At 50.3% G+C, this 13,623-nt stretch overlaps 1 pseudogene; it reads left to right on the plus strand.

Moving 5' to 3' along the window:
- The first annotated feature begins 10,591 nt into the window (after positions 1-10,591).
- Positions 10,592-13,623, plus strand: part of LOC119339269 — a 26,056-nt pseudogene continuing 23,024 nt past the window's right edge.

Consider the following 13,623-nt stretch of genomic DNA (forward strand, 5'->3'; position numbering starts at 1 on the left):
AACCTTCGATGGTTCCGGACACAGGCGGGCGTCCCCTCATTAGGGAGGGCGAGCCGTCTATATCGAGGACTTCTGTTGCGCATGAGGCGCCGGACTATCTGCTGGAAGTGCTTCGCGGCGCTTCCATAGATGAAGAGCACCGTACTCATATGAGTACAGTGATTCGAAGGGTTTTGTCCGCCAAAAGCGGACTAACCGAAGCTTGCACCAGCCTCCTGACAGGCTTTGAGGTAAGTAATAAATATGTGCAAAATTGCCACCCGATAGTTAGTAGCCCTTGATACTCTGTTTGGTGTTCGGAAAGAAAAACCAAACGGAGGGTCAATAATAATCCGCAGGAGTCTAACAATAAATATTTGTGTGTGTAAGCAGGTTGTGCTGCTTGCTGCTGCTGCCTGTACTGCCGAGGTTGCCGAACTGAAGCGGGGCCTGGAGCAGGCGCAGGGAGTGCTCAACCTCACGAGGAGGCAGCTCGAAGAGAACAGGGGTAAGTGATTCCCCTCTCTTATGTATTTGAGAATATACCAAATTGGCTAGTCTAACGCCAAAGCGTCGTGACTGCGAAACAGGGGCCACCACCGAAGTGGCATCCCTGAAAAAGGTGCTATCCGAGGCCGAAGAAAAGGCGGCCTCAGAGTGTAAGGAGCGCGAAAAGAAAAGTGCTAGGGTAGGTGAGGTACAGCAAGAGCTCCAGGACCTCGGCAAGAAATGCGAGTCTGTGGAGCATGATCAGAAAGCGAAAGAGGCCGAGCTTGCGAAGGCCCTTGTGAATTTGAAGGACGCCAAGGCCGAAGCCGAGAAAGCACAGCAGGAGATCCAGGAGGCCAAGAAGATAGCAGCGGGTAAGAAGTTCTTTATGCAAAGCGAACATGTGGAGGAGGCGTTTCTTTTACTTACTCGAATTCGGAGCTCTCCATGGGCGTTCGCAGATCTGCCACACGGCGTATCAGACGCTGCGGAGTTCTACCGTGCCCAGGAGGGGAACTCAACGGAGAAGCTGTTCTGGTCCCAGTATGCTGGGGCTGAACACCCGATGCCTCTGAGTGACCAACTGAAGCAGTTGGTCAAACTCCACAGGGCGGCCGAACTAGCTATGAAAGGTTTCATAGTCCGGATGTGGCCTGGTGAGCTCATGCCTAGTAGCTACTTCAGCCTGATCAAGCGGATGGTGGATGCCTGCCCATGGCTTGAGGTGATCAAGTGATCCATGTGCATCGAGGGTGCCCGCCGGGCCTTTGCCCGCGTCAAGGTGCATTGGGGCAAGTTGGATGCGGAGAAGCTGGTCAAGGACGGGCCACCGGAGGGCAAGGTGCATCGCCATCCTGAGATGTACTATGATGGCGTTATGAAGGGTGCTCGTCTCGTCGCCGATGAATGTACCAAGGACACCATTTTTGAATGAATTCGCTTCTGTCATGTTTGTAATTTAAGGACGAAGTTACTTGCGCTCTGTAGCGCTTTTGTTATTTAAAATATTACCTTCTGTGCGGCTGTTTATAAAATTCTGAAAGTAGGCCAGTCGTCGGCTTCCTCCCCCGCGTAACTAGTAGTGGGGTGTTCGTGGAAAACCCGGACACTCTTTATCCAAATGTTTGGTCCCTTAAGGAGGTGTCCGGCACAGCGAACAAGGCAATCGGACTATACGACTTTATAACTTTCACTTAGCCATAGAAGTATACAATTTTAAATTTCGGCGAAGCCCCTAGAATACGGAAGACCGAATCGGGGCGCTATGCATGGCTAGATCGGACGAAGCCGATATATCGCCTAAATTAGAAAATCTTTAAGGATTTTAAGACCTCTCGAACAGCGACCAGCTCTCGCCACATCATGCCGGTCAGTTTTCGGCTTTCTCTACTGAGGTGCTCATCCGGAAGAACCAGGACACAATCGCAGTAGTTCTCCCTGCACTACCTTAGCCGATATAATAGAATGTAAGGCACCAAAACAAGGGAGCCGGGCTATCCCAACTGTAGACCCAAGACATGATTCGGAGCTGATGCATATAGTGCTATAAGTTCGGGATGCCGCACTATTGAAAGTGTTCAGACTTTGCTTACCATATTACGGGGTGCCATGAGAAGCCCCTGGCAAACCGACGGTACCAAGGTGTACGGATGCGATATCGAATAAACATTTATAAGAGAAAAAATGCTCAAATAAGAATAATAAGCTGACGCTATATATATAGTCTCCCATTGACAAAAAATGTATTTAGGCGTATGTTTACAATGGATGCATTAAGCAGAGATAAAAATAGGACAATTTGACATGTCCTATCCATGGGCGGGCTGTGTACAGATAGACAAAACAGGTATAATGATCGTAAATAGATTCCACCTAGGTATTCCCTTCTGTGCACACCGTCTGTTGCCTCCTTGGATGTCTCTCCCATATGAGTCCGGCAATTCGGCTCTTCTGAGGATGCTGCACTAACGCGGTGTCCTGAAACGTGAGGGGAAAAGAGTATGAAGGTATTTGGCAGTTACCCGCACTATTGAATGAGTCGTTGATGCGCCTCCGCTTATGCCCATGGTATCTTGAGTGTGCAATTGTGTACGCGTGGCGTGAATGCTGCTTTGAAGGAGCTTGGGCGGAGGCCGGACTGCTAATCACGCTCTTGGCGTTCAAGATGATCCTGTTGCGTGGTGCTCCAGACTCGCTTGACTGTACTCAAAGTTGTCGCCGGATTGGTTTTTCGGAGTAGGCCCCATTGTACTTCTGCCGCGAGGGCTGCCGTATGTTCTTCTGTTCGAAGGGAGCAGTCCATATTTCCATTGACAGTGATGACCCCACGCAGTCCTGGCATCTTGAGCTTGAGGTATGCATAATGTGGTACCGCATTGAATCGAGCAAATGCGGTTCGTCCGAGCAGTGCGTGGTAGCCACTTTGGAAAGGGATGATGTCGAAAATTAATTCTTCGCCCCTGAAGTTGTCCGGGGATCCAAAGACCACTTCCAGTGTTATAGAGCCTGTACAGCGGGCCTCTACTCCAGGAATGACACCTTTAAAGGTGGTTTTAGTGGGCTTGATCCTTGAAGGGTCAATGCCCATCTTGCGCAGTGTGTCCTGATAAAGCAGGTTCAGGCTGCTGCCGCCGTCCATAAGGACTCGCGTGAGGTGGAATCCGTCAATGATTGGCTCTAAGACCAATGCGGCTGAGCCGCCATGACGGATGCTGGTAGGATGATCCCTACGATCAAAGGTGATCGGACAAGCTGACCATGGGTTGAATTTGGGGGCGATTGGCTCCATCGCATAGACGTCCCGTAGTGCTCATTTCCGTTCCCGCTTGGGGATGTGAGTGGCGTAGACCATATTGACAATTTTCACCTGGGGGGATTTCTTTTGTCACCCTGTATTCAGACGTCGGGGATCTTCGTTGTCATCGATGTTCAGCCCCTTGTCCTTGTTTTCAGCGTTTATCTTACCGGCCTGTTTGAACACCCAACAGTCTCTATTGGTGTGCTTGGCTGGCTTGTCCGATGTGCCATGAATTTGGCACGGGCGCTCTAGTATGCGGTCCAGACTAGACGGTCCCTGATTATTTCTTTTAAATGGATTTTTCCATTGTCCGGACATAGATCCGCTGAATCTGGCATTGACTGTCGTGTCTTCAGTGCTGTCACCATTGTTCCGTCTCTTATGTCTATTGCGCCATGGCTTGCTGTTAGCATCGCGACCGTTCAAAGTGCCGGAATGTGGCGTGGTGCCACTGCGAGCCAACCAACTATCCTCACCTGCACAAAAACAGGTCATTAGGGTTGTGAGAGCTGCCATAGACTTGGGTTTTTCCTGGCCGAGGTGTCGAGCGAGCCACTCGTCACGGATATTATGCTTAAAAGCCGCCAGAGCTTCGGCGTCCGGACAGTCGTCTATTTGGTTCTTTTTAGTGAGGAAACGAGTCCAGAATTTCCGGGCGGACTATCCGGGCTGTTGGGTAATGTGGCTCAGGTCATCAGCGTCTTGCGGTCGCACATATGTGCCCTGGAAGTTATCAAGGAATGCGTCCTCCAGGTTTTCCCAACTGCCAATGGAATTTGTTGGCAGGCTGTTTAACCAGTGTCGGGCTGGTCCTTTGACCTTAAGGGGAAGATACTTGATGGCGTGTAGATCATCTCTGCGGGCCATGTGAATGTGGAGAAGAAAATCTTCAATCCATACTGCGGGCTCTGTTGTGCCATCGTATGATTCGATGTTTACGGGTTTGAACCCTTCTGGGAATTCATGATCAATTACTTCGTCAGTGAAGCAGAGGGGGTGTGCGGCGCCTCTGTGCCAGGCTATGTGGCTACGCAGCTCGAATTGGTCTGGGTTGCTGTATTCGGCCCGGCCGGACTTGTTGATGATGTATCCAGCGCGACTTTCATCATCGCGCGTTGGGGCGCGCCCCCGCAATTCGTAGATCGATCTTGGCTGTCCTGCTTTATTTTCCAGAATATCTTGCAGGTCTTGCCTGTTGCCCCGAGCCGTAGTGTATCGGCGTGGGGGTGCGGGCTCGTATCCGGGATGATATCCCGTTTTATCCCGGCCACGGGGTGGCCGGTCGGCCGTTTGGTGTTCGAGTCCATATTCCTAGGTTGCCAGGACTTCAGTCCATCTATCTGTGAGCAGATCTTGATCAGCTTGGAGTTGCTGCAGCTGCTTCTTCAGGCTCCCCCAGTGGCTATAAGCCTGCGCTTGAAGTGCTCCTGTTCTACGGGATACTCAGGCATGCCGAATTTGTCGTCGCCGAGGCTTATCTTGTCTTCGGAGGGGGCATGTAGTTGTCCTCCTCCGGGTATGCGTCTATTGCCTGTTCTTCTGGGCTGGCCTGCTCATCTTCCTGTTCGGCCTGCTCGAAGGCGGGTTGGTCAGGGTCATATTCTTCTTCGGCGCCATCCGGAATATTTTTGTCTCCGGGGCCGGTATTGCCGTGGCGGGGCTTGGAGCGGCGCTGACGATGCCGATGCTTTGCCTTTCTTCCCGAGGGGTTATCCTCCGTTGCCTCATCGCCATTTGTTTCCTTTGGAGTGTCCACCATATATATATCATATGAGGAGGTGGCCGTCCACCGCCCGGTGAGCGGTGGCTCCTGTAATTCTCCTACATCGTCGTCCATGCCGTCGATGTCTTCGGAGTCGAAGTCAAGCACGTCGGTTAGATCATCGATCGTGGCAATGAAGTGGGTGGTGGGTGGGCAACGAATTACGTCGTTGTCTGCTTCCCACCCAAGCCGGACATAGTTTGGCCCAGAGTCTCCTGACAAAGAGAGAGACTTCAATAAGTTCAGCATGTCGCCAAAGGGCGAGTGCTGAAAAACGTCCGCCGCGGTGAACTCCATCACCGGAGCCCAATCAGGCTTGGCGGGCCCGGCCAGACTGGGACCTACAACCGGATATGAATCTGGGGGTCCGGAGTCACAGGCTCTCTCAAGAGCGAGGCATGTGTTCGGCTCCATCGCCGACGAGGGTACGGCCTGCGGGGCGGGGTCCAGCCCTCCATCCTTAGGAAACGCAATCTGCCCCGGATTTAAGTCTAAGGCTTCTGCCGGGGTGATTTCCCAAGCAGCATCCGACAGCAGGTCTAAGCCATGCTCATCATGACTGTTCGGCGCTCCTGACGCTGGCCCGAATCCGTCGAAGATCAAGTCTCCTTGGATGTCCGCCATGTAGTTCAAGTTTCCGAACCTGACCTGGTGGCTGGAGGCAAAGCTATCGATCTTCTCCTAGTGGCCAAGCGAATTGGCCCATAGTGCGAAGGCGCCGAACACGAAGATCTATCCGGGGAGGAAAGTCTCGCCCTGGACAGCGTCGTTGATGATAATCGAAGGAGCCATCGAGCCTGACAGAGACGAGACAGAGGAACTCTCAATGAAAGCACCAATGTCAGTCTCAAAACCGGCGGATCTCGGGTAGGGGGTCCCGATCTGTGCGTCAAGGTTGATGGTAACAGGAAGCAAGGGACACAGATGTTTACCCAGGTTCGGGCCCTCTCGATGGAGGTAAAACCCTACTTCCTGCTTGATTAATATTGATGATATGGGTAGTACAAGAGTACATCTACCACGAGAACATACAGGCTAAACCCTGAGAGCTAGCCTATGATGGTATGATTGTAATTGTGATCGGCCTTCTAAGGACCAACCTCTCCAGTTTATATAGACACCGGAGAGGGCTAGGGTTTACATGGAGTCGGTTACAAGGAAGGGAATATAATATCCGGATCGCCAAGCTTGCCTTCCACGCAAAGGAGAGTCCCATCCGGACACGGGCCGAAGTCTTGAGTCTTGTATCTTCACACTTCAATAGCCCGGACGTTGTACACAGTTCGGCTATCCGGATACCCCCTAATCCAGGACTCCCTCACCCCCAGCAATGCTCACTGTTCATCATGGGAAGGAGGCAACAGCGTTCGATCAGCTTCAGTTAGCAGCTGTAGCAAAGAAATCACTCGGGTTCAGTTAACAGTAATGGATCGATCGCTCGGGTTCAGTATCGTAGCTAGTGCGGTCGCTCGGGTTCAGTTAGAGCCCAACGCCATGCTCGGGTTCAGTTAGAGCCCAATGCCTGGCACATATGCGCGTACGTGAATGAGAGAAACGCGCATTTCTCGGCCCCCGACCACCCACCGTAACCGGGAACTCCCCGAAATTTTCCTCGCCCTTGCTTCTACCACGGTTTTTTTCCGTCAAGGACGGCCCAAAGAATATCATGCAGCTGCGTCTCCGGCCCGCCTAGGACGAAAAGCCCATTTTCTATCAGGATTTTTTGTCATAGAAGTAGGAGCCCACCACATATATGATGATACTGGGTTTTGTCACAATTATCGTCATAGAAGTGTCATAAGCATGAAAAAAAATTGTTCGGCCCAAAATGTCACGGATGTGTCATTTTTTTGTAGTGAAAGTCTGGTACATTCTCAGTTTGATCTGCTTATCATAGGGAATGGGAGCATAAATTTGGACAACATATGCATGCGGAGGATGGCCAAGGTCAAGCAAATCCTATCCCCATTTGGGATGACATCTAGAAACTTAAGGTGTCGGCTAGTATAACATGGCATCCTTCCCTGTAAAGGTGTACTAGCAAACAGACATGTTTTAACGCAAGCGCAATGTCTGGTCTGCTTGAGGGGAACTGATGATATTCAACACTGTCTTTTTAGCTGTAAGAGGGTTAAATTTATTTTGGTAACAGTTGGATCTAACAGAGACGATCAGGAAGGCCATATGTCGAGACCGATCATGTTTTTTAAACTTGAATCAATTTACAGATGAGAACTCAAGGAAGAGTATTGGAGGTTTACATATACCCGAGATTGTGATCGCGGCATCTTTGTACCTTTGGTGGCAATGTCGACAGCTAATAAAGAGTGCATCAGTACTGCCAGCAGATAGAACAACAACATCCATTCGAGCAATTGCCACAAATTTCTGGAGAGCAATTGAAAAGAAGGATGAAAGGAAGAAGGAACCGAAAAAGTGGTGCAAACCATTGCATGGCTTTATGAAAATTAATGTAGATGCTTTATTCCACGTAAAAGACCGATCAGGAGCAAGTGAGGAAGTCATCAAAGATGAATTGGGTTATTTTGTAGCTGCTGCAGCATGTTCGTTCCACATGTTTCTGATGCGGCCTCTCAGGAATGGTATTAATTTGGCAGCTCATGTGGGATGCTTGAGGATAGAAGCTGAGTCAGATTGTGATCTTGTGATTGATGCAGTAAAAGATACTTATAGATTCAATGGTTCCCAGGCAGCAACAATTATTGAATGCATTCAACTCTCTTGTGACTTCGGACAGGTGAAATTTTATTTACGCAACCGAGAAGCAAATAGTGTAGCAGATGCTTTGGCTAAACAAATATGCTGAAGAATTCTTATGTTTGGGAAGATGACCCGCCTGATTTCATTTCTTCTTTGATTGTAAATGCCATTGCTATTGTCCGAGAAACAAAATCTTTACCCTATCAAAAAAAATTATTTCTCCCCAATTATTTGCTCATCATTGGAATTGTTCTCAAAGTTTATAAATTTATTCCATGCAAAAAACAAAAATATTGATCCGCTTGCACCTTCAATTGGTAATTTGGACCAAAGTGTCTGGTCTGAACTAAAGTGCCTCTTTCTAGATGCTTAAGAAATGACACTTAAGAATATGACCGACCGTTTTGTAAAGAAAACATGATCGACCATGATCTAGAAGCCCCTAAACCAAACCAAGTTCGCCAATTGGGACTGGAAAAATGATGCAAAAGAATGAACACACCAGAAGGGGAACTCAGATCCAAGCTGTATTTTGCGGCCATAGAATAAATCAAACAATGATCCAACTCATGTTCTTCAAGGTACCCATTTAGAAATTTGTTAGCACTATCAAATAGCTCCTAATCTGAATACTAAGAATGTGATTTATATCCCTACTTTAATGTGTATTTGATCCTTTGAATCTACTCAACTATAGCAATTGCGGTAGAGGAATGGTATTAGGAAGACATCTAGGAAAAAATGATTGATTAAATTATTAAATGACTACACGGCATAACATTTTTATTCCCACTCTTTTGTTTGTTTTTCTTATCTTTCAAACTAACTAGATACTTGCTTCCCTTTGATCTCCACCGGTGAGCCCATGGATTCGCCTCCTCTCCGCCTGCTGCTCCGGCGGCTGGTGGCGGGTGAGGGAGTCCTGGATTAGGGGGTATCCGGACAGCCGGACTATATACTTTGGCCGGACTGTCGGACCGTGAAGATACAAGACTCAAGACTTCGTCCCGTGTCCGGATGGGACTCTCCTTTGCGTGGAAGACAAGCTTGGCGATCCAGATATTAGACTCTTCTTTGTAACCGACTATGTGTAAACCCTGGCCCCCTCCGGTGTCTATATAAATCGGAGGGTTTGGTCCGTAGAGGGACAATCATAATCATCATAGGCTAGCTTCTAGGGTTTAGCCTCTACGATCTCGTGGTAGATCAAATCTTGTAATACTCATATCATTAAGATCAATCAAGCAGGAAGTAGGGTTTTACCTCCATCGAGAGGGCCCGAACTTGAGTAAAACATCGTGTCCCTTGCCTCTTGTTACCATTAGCCTTAGACGCACAGATCGGGACCCCCCACCCGAGATCCGCCGATTTTGACACCGACATTGGTGCTTTCATTGAGAGTTCCTCTGTGTCGTCGCTGCAAGGCTTGATGGCTCCTTCAATCATCAACAATAACACGGTCCAGGGTGAGAATTTTCTCCCCGGACAGACCTTCGTGTTCGGCGGCTTCGCACTGCGGGCCAATTCGCTTGGGCATCTGGAGCAGATCAACAGCTACACCCCTGGCCAGCAGGTCAGGTTTGGAAACTTGAACTACACGGCCGATATCCGCGGAGACTTGATCTTCGACGGATTCGGGCCTACGCCAGGAGCGCCGAACAGTCACGACGAGCACGGCTTAGACCTGCTGTCGGACAATACTCGGGATATCGCACCTGCAGGAACTCCAAACTTAAATCCGGGGCAGATTGCGTCGCCCGAGGACGGGTGGACGGACCCCGCCCCGGAGGCCGCACACTCATCGGCGGTAGAGCCGAACACAGACTCCGCCCCCAAGGAAGCCTGTGTCATCGGACCCCCGGACTCGTGTCCGGATGTAGGTTCCAAACCGCGTGCCCCCGAGCCCGCCAAATCTGGTTGGGCTCCGGTAATGGACTTCACCGCTGTGGACATTTTCCAACACTCGCCTTTCGGTGACATTCTGAACTCATTAAAGTCTCTCTCTTTGTCATGAGACTCTCAGCTGAACTATGTCTGACTCGAGTGGGAAGTAGGCAACGAGGGAATTCATTGCCCACCCACCACCCACTTCGTTGCCACTATCAATGATTTGACCGACGTGCTCGACTTCGACTCTAAAGACATCGACGGTGTGGACGACGATGTAGGAGAAGAACAGGAACCACCACCCACGGGGCGCTGGACAGCCACCTCCTCGTACGATATATATATGGTGGACACTCCAAAAGAAACCAATGGCGATGAGGCAATGGAGGATAACCCCTCAAGGAACAAGGCAAAGCATGGGCGTCATCAGCACCGCTCCAAGCCTCGCCACAGCAATACTGGCACAGGAGATGAAAACAATCCGGATGGTGCCGAAGAAGAATACAACCTAGGAATTTTTACTGGTTGGTAAAAGAGGAATTATAGAAACCGTTGGACATCTTGACATATGATGTTCTTAGCCACGGCTAGCTCCTGAAGCCACATGCACGGCTTGAGCTTGACTGAGCTATGGACGGAACAGTCGGGTGTGGCTTGCCAATGGACGAGCGGGCTGGCGTTTTTATAGCCGGCGTGAGAGTGCGGGAAGCGGTCATATAGAGAAAAATTCACTGTAGGTCACTAAACTTAAGGCGGTTGACAGTTTGGTATCACTATTTCAAAATACAAAACTACGGTCCAAGTACTTGCGTAAGGGGTTCATTTTGGTCCATTTGTATGTTTTCGTGTACGTATTTGCTGACTTGGCCAAGTGAGCGGCCGCCAGCCCGCTTTGACCGCGACGTAGTCGATTCTAGGGTGAATACTATTCGATACAGTTTTTTTACAAAAACGCCATGACCAGCTCCCTGTCTGTCTTCTTCCGCATGGTTGGATTCCTCAGGAACAGCTTGACCTTCCTTTCGAGCCAACCCACGGTGGTGGTGCTGTCCATCCACCACGGAGATTCGCTCCTCCTCTCCGTCGTGGATTCGCTCCTCCTCCAATCCCGCGGCACCGTCCTCCACCACGGCTCACTCGCCTCCCTCGACGCTGCCCTCCTCTCACACGGCTTCGCCGTCCCCGCGCAGCTCAACCCGCTAGAGTACGCCCTCGAGGTCATCCACTAGATACCCCATCCCTCGCCCTCCTCCCCTGAACCCAAGTCGGCGCAAGATCTCACAACCAAGGCATCGGATTCGGACCGCCACAGGCCGGCCTTGTCGTGTACTTCGCTGTGCTCACGGATACATGAGTTCGTGGTTCTGTACAAGAGGGCGTGGAAGGTGGTGTATCGCAGCAAGCAGCTGGTATTGACCAACTTCCTCGAGGTTGTGATCGTTGGGACGCTGCTGGGCACCATCTACATCAACGCCGGATATGGCAAGGCCGGCGCACACAAGCGACTGGGGCTCTTCGCCTTCACGCTGACGTTCCTGCTCACCTCCACCATGGAGACGCTGCCAACGTTCGTCACGGAGCGAGTAAATTGCTCAAAGCCACCACATTTGTGGCTAGGGTACTCCAAAACTACCATTTTTGCCAAAAATCATAAAAAACCACCAATTTTGTGGCAAGTGAGTCACAAAACGCACTGATTCAAAACTGAGCAACGCTTAATAGCAAAACTGACAGGGTTGGCCCAACTGTCAGGCTGACTTGGCATGCACATCTGTACAATAAAGTGAGGTGGAAGGGGGCCCCACCTGTCATACTCCCATCTCTCCCCCGTTGACTCTGGCCCTGCCCCGACTCTTGGTGCCCGGTGAGGTAGGCATGCGATGGCGAGCAGCGCCGCTTCAGCTTCGGCAAGCGCCCCTCCCATCGAGGTAGCCATGCCGGCGGCACACAAACCCAGCAAGCCGTGCCCGGAGCCTGAGCTATCAAGCAGCGCCGCTCCAGCTCAGGTGGTGCTGTCGGTTCCCGCTGGATCTGGTGCCCGCAGTACGGCGGGGAAGACCCAGGCCGGCAATGGGCTCGAGCGCGGAAACAGTTGAGCACAAGCGCAGGGTGGCCTGGTCGGGGATTGGTAGATCTCTTCAGCCGGGGAGGGGAAGACATCCGTGGGTCGGGGACTGGTGGATCGCCGGCGGCCGTGAGTTTGCTCACCGGGCGGCACATCCGTCTTGGTGTCCGGGTTGCGACGGCAAGCAGAAGGGTTGAGACGGGGGCTAGGGGAGGTCGGAGCACTAGTAGAAAAGGGGGCAATGGTCCAGGCAGGGCCATCCCATTAGTCCCGGTTCAGTCTAGAACCGGGACCAATGGGGGCATTGGACCCGGTTCGTGAGCCCCGGGGGCCGGCCGGGCCACGTGGGCCATTGTCCCAGTTCATCTGGACCTTTTGGTCCCAGTTGGAGGGACGAACCGGGACCAATGGTCCTCGCTCCTGGCCCACCACTATTGGTCCTGGTTGGAGGCATGAACCGGGACCAAAGGCTGCCCATTAGTCCCGGTTCATGCCACCAACCGGGACTAAAGGGTTGGTCCTCGTTGCGGCCAGAGGTTAGTCCACCTCGCCAACCGAAGGGGGCTCACACCGGTTTATAAACCCCTCTCTCTCTGCCTTGTTGAGCTCCTCTCAAAATGAAAATAGATGCCCTTATACAGGGAATTTGACCTAAATTCATACTGAATTTCTCTGAAGTTAGTAGAAATTTATTGTGAATTTAGGTTGAATTTTCTCTATAAGCGCATCTATGCTCATTTTTTTAGTAAAGTTAATCACAACTATTTTTTCTTCTATTTATTTCTGAGTTGTAATAAGTCATTAAAAATAAGCATCTATGCTCATTTTTTTAGTAAAGTCAATCACAACTATTTTTTCTTCTATTTATTTCTGAGTTGTAATAAGTCATTAAAAATAAGCATCCATGCTCATTTTTTTAGTAAAGTTAATCACAACTATTTTTTCTTCTATTTATTTCTGAGTTGTAGTAAGTCATTAAAGATAAGCATCTATGCTCATTTTTTTTAGTAAAGTTAATCACAACTATTTTTTCTTCTATTTATTTCTGAGTTGTAATAAGTCATTAAAAATAAGCATTTATGCTCATTTTTTAGTAAAGTTAATCACAACTATTTTTTCTTCTATTTATTTCTGAGTAGTCTTTTATACAGTTTTTTTTCTTTTCTGCTATATTTATTTTTTTCTATTTTTTCCTGAGTTGTAATAAGTCATTAAAAATAAAAAAGAGGCGCAATGCTCGTTAATTAGCTTCAAGCCTTTCGGAATAGTGTAAACTGCACTACGCATAGCTCCGTGCAGTCTACCCTAATCCTAAAGGCTTGAAGCTCACCAACGTGCAGGTGAGCATTGAGCCTCTTCTTCATCGTCTCTGCACTCAGGGCTTATAAACCGCTGCGAGTGCCTCTCGCTTGGCGAGGTGGGACTAATTAAAAACGGCTGCAGAAAGAATCAACTAAAAAACAGCTGTAGAAAATAAATAAGTAATTAGACAGGTGCATTGGTACCGGTTGGTGGCTCCAACCGGTACCAATGCCCCTCTTGTTGGTGGCACCAACCGGGACCAATGCCCCTCTTTTGTCCCGGTTGGAGCCACCAACCGGGACAAAAGGTCTTTGTTTCCCGTCCTTTGGGCTGCTGAAAAGAGGCCTTTGGTCCCGGTTGGTGGCACCAACCGGGACTAAAGGGGTATTAGTCCCGGTTTGGGTCACGAACCGGGACCAAAGCCTTTGCTATATAAGTAGCACTTAGGAAAATTTCAGAACCGCGCATCCCCACTTCGATCTCTCCTCCTCCTCTCCAGACGCCGCCGTCCCCTACCGCCCCGACGCCGTCGCCGCCCCACCCCACCCCGACGCCGTCGCCGCCCCGCCCCGCCCCGACGCCGCCGTCCCCTGCCGCCTCGGCCCGCGCCATCGCCGCCCC

The sequence above is a fragment of the Triticum dicoccoides genome, chromosome 7B (genome assembly GCF_002162155.2).
Source record: "Triticum dicoccoides isolate Atlit2015 ecotype Zavitan chromosome 7B, WEW_v2.0, whole genome shotgun sequence".
Taxonomy (NCBI): domain Eukaryota; kingdom Viridiplantae; phylum Streptophyta; class Magnoliopsida; order Poales; family Poaceae; genus Triticum; species Triticum dicoccoides.